Source organism: Leucoraja erinacea, chromosome 5, assembly GCF_028641065.1.
Source record: "Leucoraja erinacea ecotype New England chromosome 5, Leri_hhj_1, whole genome shotgun sequence".
NCBI lineage: Eukaryota > Metazoa > Chordata > Chondrichthyes > Rajiformes > Rajidae > Leucoraja > Leucoraja erinaceus.
In genome coordinates this window covers 9000341-9018161 of record NC_073381.1, presented here as the reverse complement: position 1 = coordinate 9018161, position 17821 = coordinate 9000341, and positions in this window count along the sequence as shown.

Genomic DNA, 17821 nt, shown 5'->3' with positions numbered 1-17821 from the left:
GCACACCCTCATTCTCATATTTCTAGTATGATACAGAAGACAATCATTTGGCCCATCAAATCAATGGCAGTTGAGCATTGTATCCTGTTTTAAATATCTGGGAGTCCACATCTCTGAGGATATGACATGGGCATCACACGCCTCAGCACTGGTGAGTAAGGCAAGGCAGCGCCTTTACCACCTCAGGCAATTGAGGAAATTCAGAGTGTCTCCGAGGATCCTCCAGTGCTTCTACGCAGCGGCGGTGGAAAGCATCTTGTCCGGGAACATTACCATCTGGTTTGGGAATTGCTCTGCCAAGGACAAGAAGGCTCTGCAGAGAGTAGTGCGTTCGGCCAAACGCACTATGGGAACTTCACTCACCCCCCTGCAGGAACTATACAACAGGAGGTGCAACTCCAGAGCAAATAAAATCATGGGAGACCCCTTCCACCCCTGCAACGGACTGTTCCAGCTGCTACGGTCAGGCAAACGCCTCCGTTGCCATGCGGTGAGAATGGAGAGGTTGAGAAGGAGTTTCTTCCCAGAGGCAATTCGGACTGTAAACGCCTATCTCACCAGAGACTAACTCTACTGAACGTTTTTCCTTCCATTATTTATTATGTAAAATAATATGTGTGTTATGATTGTGTTTATAATTTGTTTGGTTGTTTTGTTGTTTGTCTTTTGCACAAAAGTCCGCGATCATTGCCACTTTCATTTCACTGCACATCTCGTATGTGTATGTGACAAATAAACTTGACTTGACTTGACAGAATACATTGGTCTTTGCATTATTGTACAACTTAATCTAAATGTCTCAAAACCAGCCTCTAGTGTAGAGATGACACAGTCCAGACTTGTATTCCCTGCAATATTGAGAGCAAATGAGGTAATGCAATTGATGTTTCTATGATTTTGAAGGAAATAATAACACAGAGGACATTTTCTTTCAATGTGGGAGTCCAGTTCAGTTTAGTTTATTGTCACATGTACCGAGGTACAGTGAAAAGCTTTTGTTGCGTGCTGTCCAGGCAGCAGAAAGATAATACTTGATTACATTAGAGTCATTTGCTGCGTATAGATATATGACCTGTAAGAGTAGAGATTTAAGTGTGGAGCGATTGTAATCTGAGTTTGCAGATCTGCTTCTGTGGCGAGCACGCAAATAGTCGCCTGGGTTGGGCACCATCTTGGAAACAACAAGTGAGAAGGGACATTAACTCAAATATCAGACCCATGGCGTACAGGTTAGAATTTAAGAAATACCTACATTTATTCAACAGGTTCGAGAAACGTGCCCTCACTCCACCAACAAAACAAAAAGCAAAAGTTTCAACTTTATAAATAATTTTAAATATGAGGTCAACAGATTTAGAGTTTCAAGTTTAGAGATGTACAGTATAAGAAGGAACTGCAGATGCTGGAAAATCGAAGGTACACAAAAATGCTGGAGAAACTCAGCGGGTGCAGCAGCATCTATGGAGCGAAGGAAATTCTTCAAACTCCAAAGTTTAGAGATACAGTGTTGAAACCCGTCCTTCGGCCCGCTGGGACCATATCGACCATCCATACACCCATACACTTATCTCTATGCTATCCCACCATCACATCCAACAGGCATAGCTTTAAAGTGGGAGGGGGAAGGTTTTGTTTAACACCATCATCATCATCATCGTTGAAAACATCAACAGGCACGGTGCTTTACAACGTTATGTATGACAGTGATCGCAACTTCTACTGAAGTGTGGATGGCCGTTCGCACGCTGGGAACTCAGCCGCCCATTGACACGTCTTGTTTTGGGTCCTGCTGGGGGTCCACAGCCCCCTCTTCACCTGGCAAACCAGGTGGGGGGAGACGGTTTAGTCGCCGACTATCCGACCATGGAGCAGGTAGCACGGGATTACATGGTACCCTTGGCGGGGGGGGGGGTGAACTCCCCCGACCTGACCTTTTTAACACAGAGAGTGGTAGATGCCTGGAATACACTACCAGGAGTGGTGGAGGCTGATACAATAGTGGTCTGTAAGAGGCTTTTAGATAGGCACATGGATATGCAGGGAATAGAGGGATGCAGAAAGATTGTTCCCGATGTTGGGGAAGTCCAGAACAAGGGGTCACAGTTTAAGGATAAGGGGGAAATCTTTTAGGACCTAGATGAGAAAAACATTTTTCACACAGAGAGTGGTGAATCTCTGGAATTCTCTGCCACAGAAGGTAGTTGAGGCCAGTTCATTGGCTATATTTAAGAGGGAGTTAGATGTGGCCTTTGTGGCTAAAGGGATCAGGGGGTATGGAGAGAAGGCAGGTACAGGATACTGAGTTGGATGATCAGCCATGATCATATTGAATGGCGGTGCAGGCTCGAAGGGCTGAATGGCCTACTCCTGCACCTATTTTCTATGTTTCTATGTTTCTATATGGATCACGTACAGGCAGAAGGATGTTAGTTTAGTTTAAAGATTTTAGAAATGCAGCAGGGAAACAAGCCACCAAGTCTACATTGACTATTAATCACCTGCACGTGGATTTTGTCCGAGATCTTTGGTTTCTCCCACACTTCAAAGACGTACTGGTCTGCAGGTTAATTGGCTTGGTGTAAATGTAAATTGACCCTCTAGTTTGTGTGGGATATTGTTAATGTACGGGGATCGCTGGTCAGCGTGGACTCGGTGGGCCGAAGCTGTATCTCTGAACTAAACTGAATTAAAAAAACAACATACACAAATGGTAATTTTACCTTGCCATCAAGGGTGCTTGGTGAATGATTCGATCTAACTTTGTACCAGCTGTCTTGGGCAAAGGAACATTATTCACACAATTGGCCCTTGCCGCATATATTTCATGTCCACACCCGCAGTGCTGTCTAGAATTCTTTTCTCAGTGTGAATAATAGCCAATAAACATTTCACGTTTGTCTTCAGTTCATTTGTGTTCTATCGCATTTGGAGCCACGAATTCATTTATTTTCAACGGGTTATTGCCCCTTGCTGAAATAACTAACAAAAGCGAGGCCGTGGAATATGCTAATTACTTGTACACTTCACACAAAGTACGATTTGAAGGATGGGAAATCCACACTGTAGCAGTGTCAGTAGATTGTTGCTTAGAATTAGTTGGGATTTGTCCAAATCTTAATGAGAACAAATATCCTCTGGTTAAATATTGGGAAGACCAAAGCCTCAAACTCCACCTTAAAAATATTCATTGACGACTTCCATAGCGGTCTGCGGCAGTGAATTCCACAGATTCACCACCCTCTGACTAAAGAAATTCCTCCGCATCTCCTTTCTAAAGGTATGTCCTTTAAATCTGAGGCTATGGTCTCTGGTCCTAGACTCTCCCACTAGGGGAAACATCACCTCCACATCCATTCTATCCAGGCCTTTCATTATTCGGTAAGTTTCAATGAGGTCCCCTCATCCTTCTAAGCTCCAGCGAGAGCAGGCCCAGTTTCGTCAAAGGCTCATCATATGTTATCCAAATCTTCCCTGGGATCCTCTTCTGAACCCTCTCCAGCACCAGCACATCCTTCCTCAGATCTGATGCCCAAAATTGCTCAAAATACACCAAATGCAGTCTGACCGGGGCCATACAGAGCCTCTGCATTACATCCCTGAACAAGTACCCTGACAATAGGGTTGCCAATTGTCCTGTATTGGCCGGGACATCCCGTATATTGGGCTAAATTGGTTTGTCCCATACGGGACCGCCCTCGTCCAGTATTTGACTGCTACTACGCTGCAATCACCAGAGGGCATGCTTACGGACAGATCCTAGATCTGATACAACAGCGTGCGTGTGTGTTGCCTGTGCTGTTGATGCCACGCAGGAGTGATTCATCTGTCATCTAATCACAGGCCCCCTTATGCGCTTCAGCTGTACGCTATATTTTGCATATTCCTCCCAATACAAAAAGTTTCAGCAATGTCTGGTGTTGTCTCGGAGATTGATCCCTGGGATGGCGGGACTGTCATATGAGGAAAGATTGAAAAGACTAGGCTTGTATTCACTGGAGTTGAGAAGGATGAGGGGAGATCTTATAGAAACATATAAAATTATAAAAGGACTGGACAAGCTAGATGCAGGAAAAATGTTCCCAATGTTGGGCGAGTCCAGAACCAGGGGCCACAGCCTTAGAATAAAGGGGAGGTCATTTAAGACTGAGGTGAGAAAAAACTTTTTCACCCAGAGAGTTGTGAATTTATGGAATTCCCTGCCACAGAGGGCAGTGGAGGCCAAGTCACTGGATGGATTTAAGAGAGAGTTAGATAGAGCTCTAGGGGCTAGTGGAGTCAAGGGATATGGGGAGAAGGCAGGCACGGGTTATTGATAGGGGGGGACGATCAGCCATGATCACAATGAATGTCGGTGCTGGCTCGAAGGGCCGAATGGCCTCCTCCTGCACCTATTTTCTATGTCTCGACCCGAAACGTTGTCTATTCCTTCTTGCCACAGATGCTGCCTGACCCGCTGAGTTTCTCCAGCATTTCTGCCTACCTTCTGGTATTGTTCGGTCGGTTTGGCATGTGCAAATATGGATACACCTGCAAAAAAGAAAAGACCGTGCAGCTATAAGATGCAATTGGAAGCAAAATAGACGTGACTCGACAAAGGTCTTCTGTACTTAATGCCATTGGGAATTCTCAATTGGCCATGGAGGTGAGAATGACCTAACTCAACATGATTCCACAGAAGTGCACAAGAAGGCCACACAAGCTAAAGGTACAAGCAATATTAGTGCATTCTTCGTGAAATCTACTGCAGAAAATGACAAAATTGCGGCAAGTGAAGCCTTGTGTGTGTACCCTATAGTTAAACATGGACTCAGCTGCAACAGTGCCAACTGTCTTGCTAAGCTCAACGGTGACAATAGACAATAGGTGCAGGAGTAGGCCATTCGGCCCTTCGAGCCAGCACTGCCATTCAATGTGATCATGGCTGATCATCCCCAATCAATTCCTGCCTTCTCCCCATATTCCCCTGACTCCGCTATCTTTAAGAGCCCTAACCAGCCTCCACCACCCTCTGAGGCAGAGAATTCCACGGACTCGCAACTCTCTGTGAGAAAAAGTGTTTCCTCATCTCCTTTCAAAATGGCTTACCCCTTATTCTTAAACTGTGGCCCCTGGTTCTGGACTCCCCCAACATCGGGAACACGTTTCCTGCCTCTACCGTGTCCAAACCCTTAACAATCTTATACGTTTCAATATGAATCCCTCTCATCCTTCTAAACTCCAGAGTGTACAAGCACAGCCGCTCCATTCTCTCAGCATATGACAGTCCCGCCATCCCGGAAATTAACCTTGTAAACCTACGCTGCACTCCCTCAATAGCAAGCATGTCCTTCCTCAAATTAGGGGACCAAAACTGCACGCATTACGCCAGGTGTGATCTCTCTAGGGCCCTGTACAACTGCAGAAGGACCTTTTTGCTCCTATACTCGACTCCTCTTGTTATAAAGGCCAACATGCCATTCGCATTCTTCACTACCTGTTGTACCTGCATGCTTACTTTCATAGACTGATGTACAAGTACCCCCAGATCCTGTTGTACTTCCCCTTTTCCCAACTTGATGCCATTTAGATAGTAATCTGCCTTCCTGTTTTTTATACCAAAGTGGATAACCTCACATTTATCCACATTAAACTTCATCTACCATGCATCTGCCCACTCCCCCAACCTGTCCAGGTCACCCTGCATTCTCATAGCATCCTCCTCACAGTTCACACTGCCACCCAGCTTTGTGCCATCTGCAATTTTGCTAATGTTACTTTGAATCCCTTCATCCAAATCATTGATGTATATTGTAAATGGCTGCGGTCCCAGCACCTAGCCTTGCGGTTCGCCACTAGTCACTGACTGCCATTCTGAAAGGGACCCATTAATCCCTACTATTTGTTTCCCGTCTGCCAACCATATTTCTATCCATGTCAGCACCCTACCCCCAATACCATGTGCCCTAATTTTGCCCACTAATCTCCTATGTGGGACCTTATCAAATGCTTTCTGAGTCTCTGGTTAATGACTCAAATGTTGTGAAGAAGATGCACTTGGGAAGAACGAAAGCCGAGATGATTACAATGAATGTTTTACGACCAAAGGCTGCGTGGGATATTATGGATGATCTGTCCCCGACCAGAGAAGGTGAGCCAGTGTGTTTCCCAGTTGTCACCGATGCCTCAAACAAGGGAGGTTGGAAAATGTTTCCAGTGTGCGTGAGATATTTTCTGTGTCTTTTGGAGTGTAGTGTAAGTTACTTGACTTTTATGAAGACAGTGATGAAACTGCAAATGATGAGCTGTCTGGAAAAGTATGAACTGGGTATTGGACATGACACAGCCTATGCAGCAGATGATGCCAATGTAAACTTTGGAAAACACAACCAGTTTACCAGTTATTGGGCAGTGCCAACAATTGCATTCTGAAAGCTAATTTCCAAGCTCACATAGCTCATAATGCCTGCAAGCACGCCTGTGATCAGTTGTCAGTGGATATTGAGGCAATTGTTCTCAAGGTTTACAGCCACTTCTCAATATCTGCTTCCCGAAGCGAGGAACTGCGTTCATTGTTTTGCCTTTGTTGCAATTGAGTGGCGTGACATTCTGCGTCATGTTTGCACACGATGGCTCTCTCTTCATCCAGATGCCGAACATCTCCTGCAAAGCTGGCCAGCTCTTACGTCATACTTCAGGTCCCTTGTGTCCTGCCCTGTGGCACTGAAGAGGATTTTTGAGGATAAAGGAAAAAAAAAAATGGAGTTACTGAAATTTATCCGTGCTTTTTCCACAACCTGGGGTGTGTTTTTGACCAACTCGTAAAGAAAAGCTGGAGGAAACAAAGTTCTGCATCACAGATGTTTACGAGGAAGTCGGAAAGTTCAAAACGAAGATGCTTCAGCGGAAATGGGAGAGTTTTTTTGGATACCAGACCAAGCAGCTGATGGACAAACAAGTCCAGCACAAAGGTCCAAGCAGCAACAGGACTTGGTGAAGTTCTTTGACCCTGTCATTACATACGTTGACAAGTGGTTTGATTTCTCACCAGAAAATGTAATGAAATTGAAACCATTCGGCCTCTGTGAGGAGCTCTCCTTCGCCGACTTGGCCGCCCTCAACATGACAGAGACAGTCAATACGGACCAACTCTATGAAGAGTTTTGTGCCAGCCGAGAGGAAATACAGAAAGACAGACATGATACCACAAAATCCACCAGTGAGAAGTGGGGGGCAGTTTTCCCAAACATAGGGAAAGGCAACTTGATCAACATGTTCAGGATTGTCTCATTTGTCCTCAGTGTGCCACACTCATTTGCCTTTGTAGAGGGGGCCTTCTCTCTGATGACCATTACATGGTCAGATTCAAGAAGCAGATTGGAAGCAAATGTGCTGCTCAGTTTCATTCACACATCACTTTGAAAATGATGAGTGTTGGTGTCAACTTGCTCAGTCCAACATTACCTATCCTAATTTGTTTAAGAAGGAACTACAGATGATGGAGACAAAAATGCTGGGGAAACTCAACGGTTCAGGCAGCATCTATGGAGCGAAGGAAATAGGCAATGTTTCGGGTTGGGACCCTTCTTCAGATTGATGCGAGGGTGGGGAAGAAGAATGGAAGAGGTGGAGACAGTGGGCTGACGGAGAGCTGAGAATGGGAGGAGAAAGCAGGGACTACCTGAAATTAGAGAAGTTAATGTTAATATCGTTGGAGTGCAAACTACCCAAGCGAAATATGAGGTGCTGCTCCTCCAATTTACGGTGGTCCTCACTCTGGCCACGGAGGAGGCCCAGGACAGAAAGGTCGGATTCGGAATGGGAGGGGGAGTTGAAGTGCTGAGCCACCAGGATATCACGTAGGTTAATGCGAACCGAGCGGAGGTGTTGGGCGAAGCGATCGCCAAACCTGCGCTTGGTCTCACCGATGTAGAGTAGCTGACACCTAGAGCAGCGGATGCAATAGATGAGGATGGAGGAGGTGCAGGTGAACCTCTGTCGCACCTGGAAAGACTGCTTGGGTCCTTGAAATGGAGTCAAGGGGGGAGGTAAAGCAACAAGTGTAGCATTTCCTATGGTTGCAAGTGAAAGTGCCAGGAGAGGGGGTGGTTTGGGTGGGAAGGGACGAATTGACCAGGGAGTTATGGAGGGAGCGGTCTATGGAAAATAGACGGGGGAGGAGATGGGAGGATGTGGCTGGTGGTGGGATCCTGTTGGAGGTGGCAAAAATATCAAAGGATTATTTGTTGTATGTGACGACTGGTAGGGTGGAAGGTGTGGACAAGGGGGACTCTGCCCTTGTTACGAGTGGGGGGGTGGAGAGTGAGAGCAGAGTCACGGGATATAGAAGAGACCCTGGTGAGAGCCTCATCTATAGTAGAAGCGGGGAACCTCAGTTCCGTGAAGAATGAGGTAATCTCCGATGCCCTGATGTGGAACACCTCATCCTGGGTGCTGATGCGGCGTAGGCAGAGGAATTGGGAGTAGGGGGATGGAGTCCTTACAGGAAGCAGGTTGGGAAGAAGTGTAGTCCAGATAGCCATGGGAGTCAGTGGGTTAATAGTGGATGTCGGCCAGTGGTCTATCACCTGCGATGGAGATAATGATGTCTAGAAATGGCGGAAATGGTCCAGGTGTATTTGAGTGCCGGATGGAAGTTGGTGGTGAAATGGATGAAGTCAGTGAGTTGTGTGTGGGTGCAGGAGTTAGCACCAGTACAGTCGTCGATGTAGCGGAGGTAGAGTTTGGGGATAGGGCCCTGGTACGCCTCATACAAAGAGTGTTCGACGTACCCTAGAAAGAGGCAGGCATAGCTGGGGCCCATGCGCATGCTCTATCCAAATTAGTCAATTTAGTTTATCTTGTTGTTGGCCAAAGGGCCTGTTTTTGCGTTGTGCCTCTCAAAAAAAAACTAAATTGAAGATAGCATAACCAAGATGTGGGCAGTTTGTACACCACTTTAAATTATGAACTAGATGATAATTCAGCTTCGTTTGGTTTAGTTAATTGTCACGTGTACCGAGCGAGGTACAGTGGAAAGCTCTGTTGTGCTATCCCCCAGTCAGTTCATAAACCTTTCACCATTTATTTAAAAGAATACAATACTGTGATATCCAGAGATTTAAGTTGGACTCCAAAAGAGGCACTTGTGGTATTTACTAGCGCTTCCTTTTGGATTCCTGTTTATTTGCTTGGCGTGGATTAAAATGCGCTGGAGATGCAAAGGGTGGAATAACTAATGTCTCAGCTGCATAACTTACCGGGTGCTGATCGCGTGTGAGGCTTGCACGGCACGCTCCCCTCTCTTACACCACAATGTAATCCTTTCATGCTGAATTTCCCAATTTCACGCGCCAGTAGCTGGCTGAACGCTAGCTTTGCTCCCGACGTCCCGAATCAATTGGCCTGATCGAAGGGAAGGGGGACTAAAGAAAAAGAGAACGAGAAGGCAAGCTCCTCGCTGTGCTGGGTCGAGGATACCAAGTGCACACTGGCATTGATCGGTCGAGTAGACGCGGCGGACAAAGCGCTTCATCTGACTAAACACCTGATGACAATTTAACACATCCCTTCTTGTCTCTTGCTGACAGATTGGTCACAATTAGACCTCATTAGCACCATCAACAATCATCAATTTTCCACCTCCCTTTGTAGATCTCAATTGGGGTTTTTTTTTGTCGAAGACAGACACAAAATGCTGGAGTAACTCAGCGGGACAGGCAGCGTCTCTCTGGAGAAAAGGAATCTGCCCAGACCGATTCTTCATGCTGAGAGTCGGTGAGGAAAGTTTAACGAGGGATATAGACCGCGATGGCGAGAGAGACGTAGAACAAATGAATGAAAGATGTGCAAAAATAAATAAATAAGGATGATATAGGTGTTTAAGAAGGAAGTGCAGATGCTGGAAAATCGAAGTTACACAAAAATGCTGGAGAATTTCGGCCCGAAACGTTGCCTATTTCCTTCGCTCCATAGATGCTGCTGCACCCGCTGAGTTTCTCCAGCATTTTTGTGTACCTACGATGATATAGGTGTTTGCTATTCTTAGCCGCTTGCCAGTTGGAAAAGACTATGAGACTCAACCAGACGCCATGGTCTGAAGAAGGGTCTCGACCCGAAACGTCACCCATTCCTTCTCTCCAGAGATGCTGCCTGATCCGCTAAATTACTCCAGCATGTTGTGTCTATCTAACACGACTTTGAAGCTGTTGCGACTTGGGTGGTGGAGGGATGGAGAGAGAGAGAGACGGGGTGCAGGGGTTACTTCTTGGTTTCCTGGTCCTCCAAAATATTCCAAATGGAATCAATATTCATTCATACCACTGTGTTGTAAGCTGGTACATTGTCTCTGCCGGTGAGATGGGCCGTTGTGTGCATTCTCATTCTATCTCCTTCCACATAACCAAAATCCTATATAGGATCTATAGGATCTTTGCACATAACGACATGGGCAGCGGTGAAAGAGACCTGCTTGGCGCTTGAAGCGGACCTCTGATCGCACAACCCATTAGGCTCTGAGTGTCCTTCTTTGGTGTTTAAAACCCCATGTCAAACATGGATCCTAAGCTTGTTTGTGGTGCAAAATGAGATTAACAGCGCAGCTGCAGCCAGGTGCATGGCCACTGGACAACTTAATTGTGAAGTTTGAAGGGGTGTCATGAACGCGAGTGCGGAAACCTTCTCGGCTCTGCCGAATTACTAGTGCTATTTATTAAAAAGTAATCCCAAATCAATGAAAGCAAACTCCTTCGCAAGTTTAACATTCAAGCACTAAGCGGGCCATCGAGTTGATTTGGAAGTGATTGGCGTCTGCTCAGACAGAGCCCAAAGGAACATGAGGGAGAACAAGGATAACATAGCCATCCCGGCATACATTTACCCTGCTTATTTTTAAGAGGATTATTCCAGGCCCTTGGGTTGTTTTTATTTGAGGAGATAATGAAGCTATCGTGAATTTCATGAAATTTAAAATAATCTCCAAGACATTCACTTGCACACAGTTATTTTTTTTTACAATGTAATAATATTGAAATACACTAACAACCATGGCAACAAATGGAAATAACAATAGATAGAGAAGGCATTTGACATGCTTGCCTTTGTTGGTCGGGACATTGAGTGTAAGTTCATAAGTTACAGAAGGAGAATTAGGCCATTTGACCCATCAATTCTATTCCACCATTCAAGCATGGCAGAGCGACCTCTCCCTCCTAATTCCATTCTCCTGCCTTCTCCCCATAACCCCAGACACCCGTACTAATCAATAATCTATATATTCCACCTTAAAAATATCTGCTGACTTGGCCTCCACAATGAATTTGTGGCAATGAATTCTATGGATTCACCACCCTCTGAATAAATAAATTCCTCCTCATATTCTTTCTAAAGATACTAGACTAAATGGAACCCATTGGGTCCCATGTTCACACAGGAGGGCTGGTCCCCCAATGCAATATTCCACCTCTCCACCAATTCCAATATTTGTGGCCAGGGGGGCAAAGGGGGGCTTTCTGGAGTGCTGGAAAGGGGCTGGTTTCCAGGGGGCTAGTATGGACATTGTGGGCACGAATGGATTCTTGGGCTGGCAGCTCAGTTACTCAGGGCTGGTGGGCCGGCAGCTCAGTCACTCAGGCTTGGTGGGCTGGCAGCTCAGTCACTCAGGGCTGTTGGACTGGCATTCCTTGAAATTCCATTTCAAGCAGAGTGAAGGCCACCAAACTCAATTTCATAGCATTTCATACAGAATGCATGCCACCAAACTCAATTTCACAGCATTTCAGGGAGAGTGCAGGCCACCAAATTCAATTTCACAGCATTTCAAGCAGAGTGCAGGCCACCAAATTCCATTTCATAGCATTTCAAGCAGAATGCAGACCACCAAATTCAATTTCAAAGCATTTCAGGGAGAGTGCAGGCCACCAAATTCCATTTCATAGCATTTCAAGCAGAGTGCAGGCCACCAAATTCAATTTCATAGCATTTCTAGCAGAGTGCAGACCACCAAATTGCCAAACAACTCATTGCATTGTCATTAAGAACTAACAAATCATTTATTACAAGTACATTGCAGACTCACAGTTCAGTTGATCCACAGCTTAGAATCACAGTTGTGGACTCTCCCTTGCAATCTTCCAGAGTGATTGACTCATGTCCAGGCATCCGGGGTTTTATAGTCCTGCCCCCTCCCCCTCAAAAAGGGGCATTACCTTCATCGTGGTGATTGACTGGCGAGAGGACCAATCAGCTGATCTCAAGATTTTTTAAACACTCATAACTTTTTTAGTTTTCATCGATCGGAAAAGTCCTCGCGGCCTGCTCAGCGGAGGACTGTGAGTAAGATGTCCAAAAATCATAGCGATATATGGTAGCATTTTTTCTAAAATCAATATACAGCGCAGGCAGGAAGTGGTCAAGATGAGACTTTTAGTTATATAGATATCCTTTTATTCTGTGGCTATGGGCGCTGGTCCTAGACTCTCCCATGAGTGGAAACATCCTCTCCACATCCACTCTATCCAGGCCTTTCACTATTTGACTGCAAGAGTCAGGAAGAGGCATGATGCAGCTTTTATTACCTTGGTTTGGCCCTTATCCCCCTTATTATCTGTCTGTACACTGCAGATGGCTCGAGTTGTAATAACGTGTTGTCTTTCCGCAGACAGGTTAGCATGCAACAAAAGCTTTTTACTGTACCTCGGAACACCTGACAATAAACTAAACTTAAACTCATTTGGAGTATTGCGTGCAGTTCTGGTTGTCCCCATTACAGGAAGGATGTGGATGATTTGGAAAAGGGTTCAGAGGAGATTTACTGGAATGATGCCTGGAGTAGAGGGCACTAGCTACAAGGAGAGGTTGGACAGACTTGGATTGTTTTCTCTGGAATGGCTGAGATTGAGGGAAGACGATAGAAACATGTTAAATTATGAGTGGCATAGACAGTCAGAACCTTTTTCCTAGGATGGAAATATCAAATACCAGAGGGTATAGCTTTAGGGTAAGAGGGACAAAGTTTCAATGAGATGTGGGGGCAGGTATTTTACAAAGAGCGTGGTGGGTGCTTCAAATGCATTGTTGGGGATGGTGGTTGGGGTAGATATGATGGTGGCATTTAAGAGAATTTTGAATAGGCACACGGATATGCAGCCAGTGGAAAGACATGAATTATGTAAGGCAGGTAACAATTGGTCTTGCCATTATGTTCAGCACAGACATAGTGTAGCAATGTTACAACATTTTGAGATTTTAAAAATCAAGTCTGTAATTTATCCCATCAGATAAAGCATAAAAAGAAGTTTAATTTGACACCTAATTCACTTTCATATCTTCAGTATTAAAAAAGTTATGGCCGTTTTCATACTCGGAAATTAGCATCTTGTTCCCTATTGATTTTCCATTGACTTAACACAAAAGCTGTGATCAATAACAGTCTAAAGCCCATAACTTTATTAAAAATTAAGAGAACTGAAATAAATTTTCAGTTATTATAGATTGAAGCATTCTGAAACAAATATTAAACAATCTTACTTGGATGACCTGAAATTAAAGCATATAATTAGTTAGTTAGCTAATTCCAAAATTCAATTACTAGATCGAAACATCTATCCATTTCATAAGGAAAGATTAACATTTTTAAATAGCCTAAGTGTCCAAAGAACATTCACGCAAGAATTCACAATAAAACATGATTTTTAAATCTCATTGACATTAATTTATAGGCCAAATGGAAGGGATTTAGTGTTCAATTGCTGTAAATTAATGGCCATTTAAATCAGCTTGCGAGTGAGATTTTGTGGAATGGGCTGGTTTGGAACGCTGCCATTGCGGTGAATTTGAAGCCCATATGGCATGAAAGATACTGCAGGTTTGAATGGGCCCCCAAGTCAGCTACTCGCAACATAACATTTTTTATAAAGGGATCTTAAGAATCCCTTTTTAATGTAAAAATAAACAACCTACCTTGCCTTGTCCCCTACATGAGATCCGTCCCGTTGTCGGGGTTAGCGGCTTTAGAGGATGATTTTTAACCTACTATAACAATTAAATAACCCAATTTAGTTTAAAAATACCTGCAGCGAACGAATTTCGCAGCGATTTTTTGTCAGCAACTAAGTAGGCTGAACAACATCGATTTCAACAGCCTAGAGAAAATCGTGTTTTAAACCCGCCCCCCCTCTCAAAGGCGCCAAAGTCGCGCACACGGGCAGCGGCAGAACTGCAGCGCCGCTGAAGATAAGTTTTGCAACATACCTACATAGTGTGCTGAAGGGCCTGTTCCTGTGCTCTCCTGTTCTGTGTTCTATGTCCTACATTGAGGCCAGGTTCAGTCTGTGTAGCTGAGGTGTGCCCTCCATATACAGTATAGCATCCAATTCAAGTTCAAAATAAGGTCTAAATTCTTTTTTTTTCATTTCAAATTTCCACCTTTGCAATTAAAAAAATAAATAAATAATGAGTTCAGAACCTTTTCATCATCTTTGCCAAAAAGTGTATTTAAATATGAATTGCATATTGCAAAATTTAAAACAATTAATCATGCACTAAACGTCATTCCCTTTACCATGTATCTGTGCACTGTGGTCAGCTTGATTGTAATCATGTCTAGTCTTTCCGCTGACTGGTTAGCACGCAACAAAATATTTCCTCTGTACCTCGGTACATGTGACATTTCCTGATTATGAACTCTAGTTCAGGTATTGATCATGAGTTAGCCTTGTGGTTGAAACTGGCTGTCTGTGGTAGGAATGGGTTGGAGGTTTATCTGTGTCAGTGGCACATGGGATGAAATAATTCATCTTGGACCATGTTAGTTCAGGACCATCCATTATTGGGACAATGTGTTCATTCAAGCACAGTACTGGAATCAAATCCAAACAAGGTGAATAGACTGAGTCTGAAGAAGGGTCTTGATAATTGATGATCATTTCTAAACTCATTATTACATTTTAAAAGATATATTGCAGAGAAGGAAATTTGAAAGGAAAATAGAGAATTGCGACCTTATTTCAAATTTGAAATGGGTGCCATATATGGAGGGTTCTCCTCAGCCACACAGACTGAACCCAGCCTCAATGTAGGACATAGAACAGGGAACAGTACAGCACAGGAATAGGCCCTTCAGCCCACAATGTCTGTGCCAAACATGTAGCCAAGATAAACTAACCTCATCAGCCTGCACGTGATCCATATCCCTCCAGTTCCCGTATGTTCATGTGCCTATTTAAATGCCTCTTGAATGCCACCATAGTATCTGCCTTCACCACCACATCTGGCTGCAAGTTCCAGGCACCCGTCACCCTCCTTATAAGTCTGAAGAAAGATCTCGACCCAACCCATTCCTTCTCTCCAGCTGCCTGTCCCCACTGAGTTAATCCAGCATTTCTTCTTCATCAGTCTAAAGAAGGGTTTTGACCCGAAACGTTGCCTATTTCCTTCGCTCCATAGATGCTGCCTCACCCGCTGAGTTTCTCCAGCATTTCTGTCTACCTAAGATGAATAGACTACTTACCCTCATCACAAATTCGCTTTTGGTTTTACAGGTTGATTGAAAGATACAGCATGGAAACAGGCCCTTTGGCCAAACAAGTGTATTTTAATCATAGTTCTATGTTAAGGGAGCAACAAAGAACTGTAGATGGACACAAAGGCTGGAGGAACTCAGCGGGTGAGGCAGCATCTCTGCAGAAAAGGAATAGGTGACATTCCGGGTCGAGACCCTTGAGAATGAGAGTCAAGGGAGCCAGGGCCATGACTCTCAGCCTGAGGAAGGGTCTCAACCCAAAATGTAGCTCTACCGTGCCACCCTTAAATTTACAGACTAGCGTGTAACAACCTAGAAATAGTCCTTAATGTGCTTATCTCTATGAAAAAGTCCAATTTTAAATCGCATAATGTTGGAATAAAATTATTATTGTGCAATTGGGTTTCCAGGCAAAAATTTCAGTCTAAAGATTCATTTCAAAACGAATGAACAAGTTCAAAAATGTCTTAAGTGGAGATGCGTGCCAATCTTTCGCTTCTGCTACTCTTTGCAAGAATATTTATCTGCAAAACACTCAGTGAAAGCAGGAATATCTTCATAAGGCCATTTGTGAAATTACAACTTCTGAAATGTTTCTCACTATTAACATACCCCCTTCAGCTTGAAGATTTATGGACATAAGTTGAAAGGATATCAATTATTTTCCCTCTTTAAGGATCAATTTCCTTGTTAACTGCTGAAAACTATAATGAAACAAGATCCCAGTGTTTTTCGAATTGTAATTTAAGTTTCATTCATTTTTGATGCTGATTGATACGTGCCAGGTAAAGAATGAATTCAAGTAACTGGCTTCTCTGAAAAGATGGAAGTTCGAGTGATGAGTTCTTAAATCTCATCAGCAGGAGCAGGCAATCAGATTGTAGCAGTCCTTTACATGAGTGTGCCTGTCGTAATGATAAGAAGCTCATTTTCTCCTTGGCTGATATAGCATGAGAAGTTATCATATTGAAAGCGATACACATTTGGTCTTTCATATCTCATTTCATTGCTTGTGAGTCCTTTGGCTCTATGTATTTAAATGATCAGCAGGCTAAATTGAAAGCGGCACGGTGGCGCAGCGGTAGAGTTCCTGCCTTACAGCGCCAGGGCCCAAGGTTCCGGGTTCGATCGTGACTAAGGGTGGTGTCTGTACGGAGTTTGTTTGTTCTCCCTGTGACCTGTATGGCTTTTCTCCGACACCTTCGGTTTCCTCCCACGCTCCAAAAACGTACAGGCTTATAGGTTAATTGACTTGGTATAAATGTAAATTGTCCCTAGCGTGTGTAGGATAGTGTAAATGTGCGGGGATCGCTGGTCGGCGCGGACTAGGTGGGCCGAAGGGTCTGTTTCTGCTCTGTATCTCTGAAATGACCTAAACTTTCAATTAATCGACTTTCTGAAGAGTTTCCCGGGATTGCTGGAACCATTGGTAGAGGCCCAGTGTCATTGTGGTGCCACAAGGACACTAATGTTGAGTGACAGAGTAAGATTCTTGCAACACAGTGACACAGACTGACCCAGTGTGACACAGCATGTAAACGGTCACAGTGAGATGAGGCAGACCGTCAAGAGCCAAAATTCAAACGTGTTTAAATGTAGACACAAGGAACTGCAGATAGTGCAAAAACATACTTGTCTAATTAACCACGATTCTGGTTATGATTATGATTTGACCCTTAAAGTTTGTTATTTTGCTGAGCTTTGCTAAATCTTTCCAAGCCTAATTCTTGAGAGACGGTTCAGAATAGTAACACTTGTGCAATGATACTCTATTAAACAATTTAATGATTAGTACGGGTGTCAGAGGTTATGGGGAGAAGGCAGGTGAATGGGGTTAGGAGGGAGAGATAGATCAGCCATGATTGAATGGTGGAGCAGACTTGACGGGCCGATTGGCCTAATTCAGCTCCTATCTCTTATTAACTTATGTAATGATCACACTTTAGTATTTTTATTTTGCTTCAACTTGTACCTATTAAAAAAGACCTGTATATTTGGAAAATCTTGTGGGAGTACTTTAGAGAGAGTCTTCTGAAGCTTTATGTGACCAACCAGTCATATTCTCACTTCCACTCTCAATATTGCCTGGAGGTCAAATTCTCATTAGACTTTTTGGCTTTACTAAGTTATGTGTATTCGATTTTAGTGATGGGTGAAATGATGTCACACAAGTCCTCTGGGGTTTATAGATTCAAATTACATTACAGGTACAGGTATATCCATACACACCAAGTCATTTCATGGCATTTCATATACGCCATGAAATATCTTGTCCACATGAACTTCATGTAATAAGCTATACATTCAGTGTAGGAAGGAACTGCA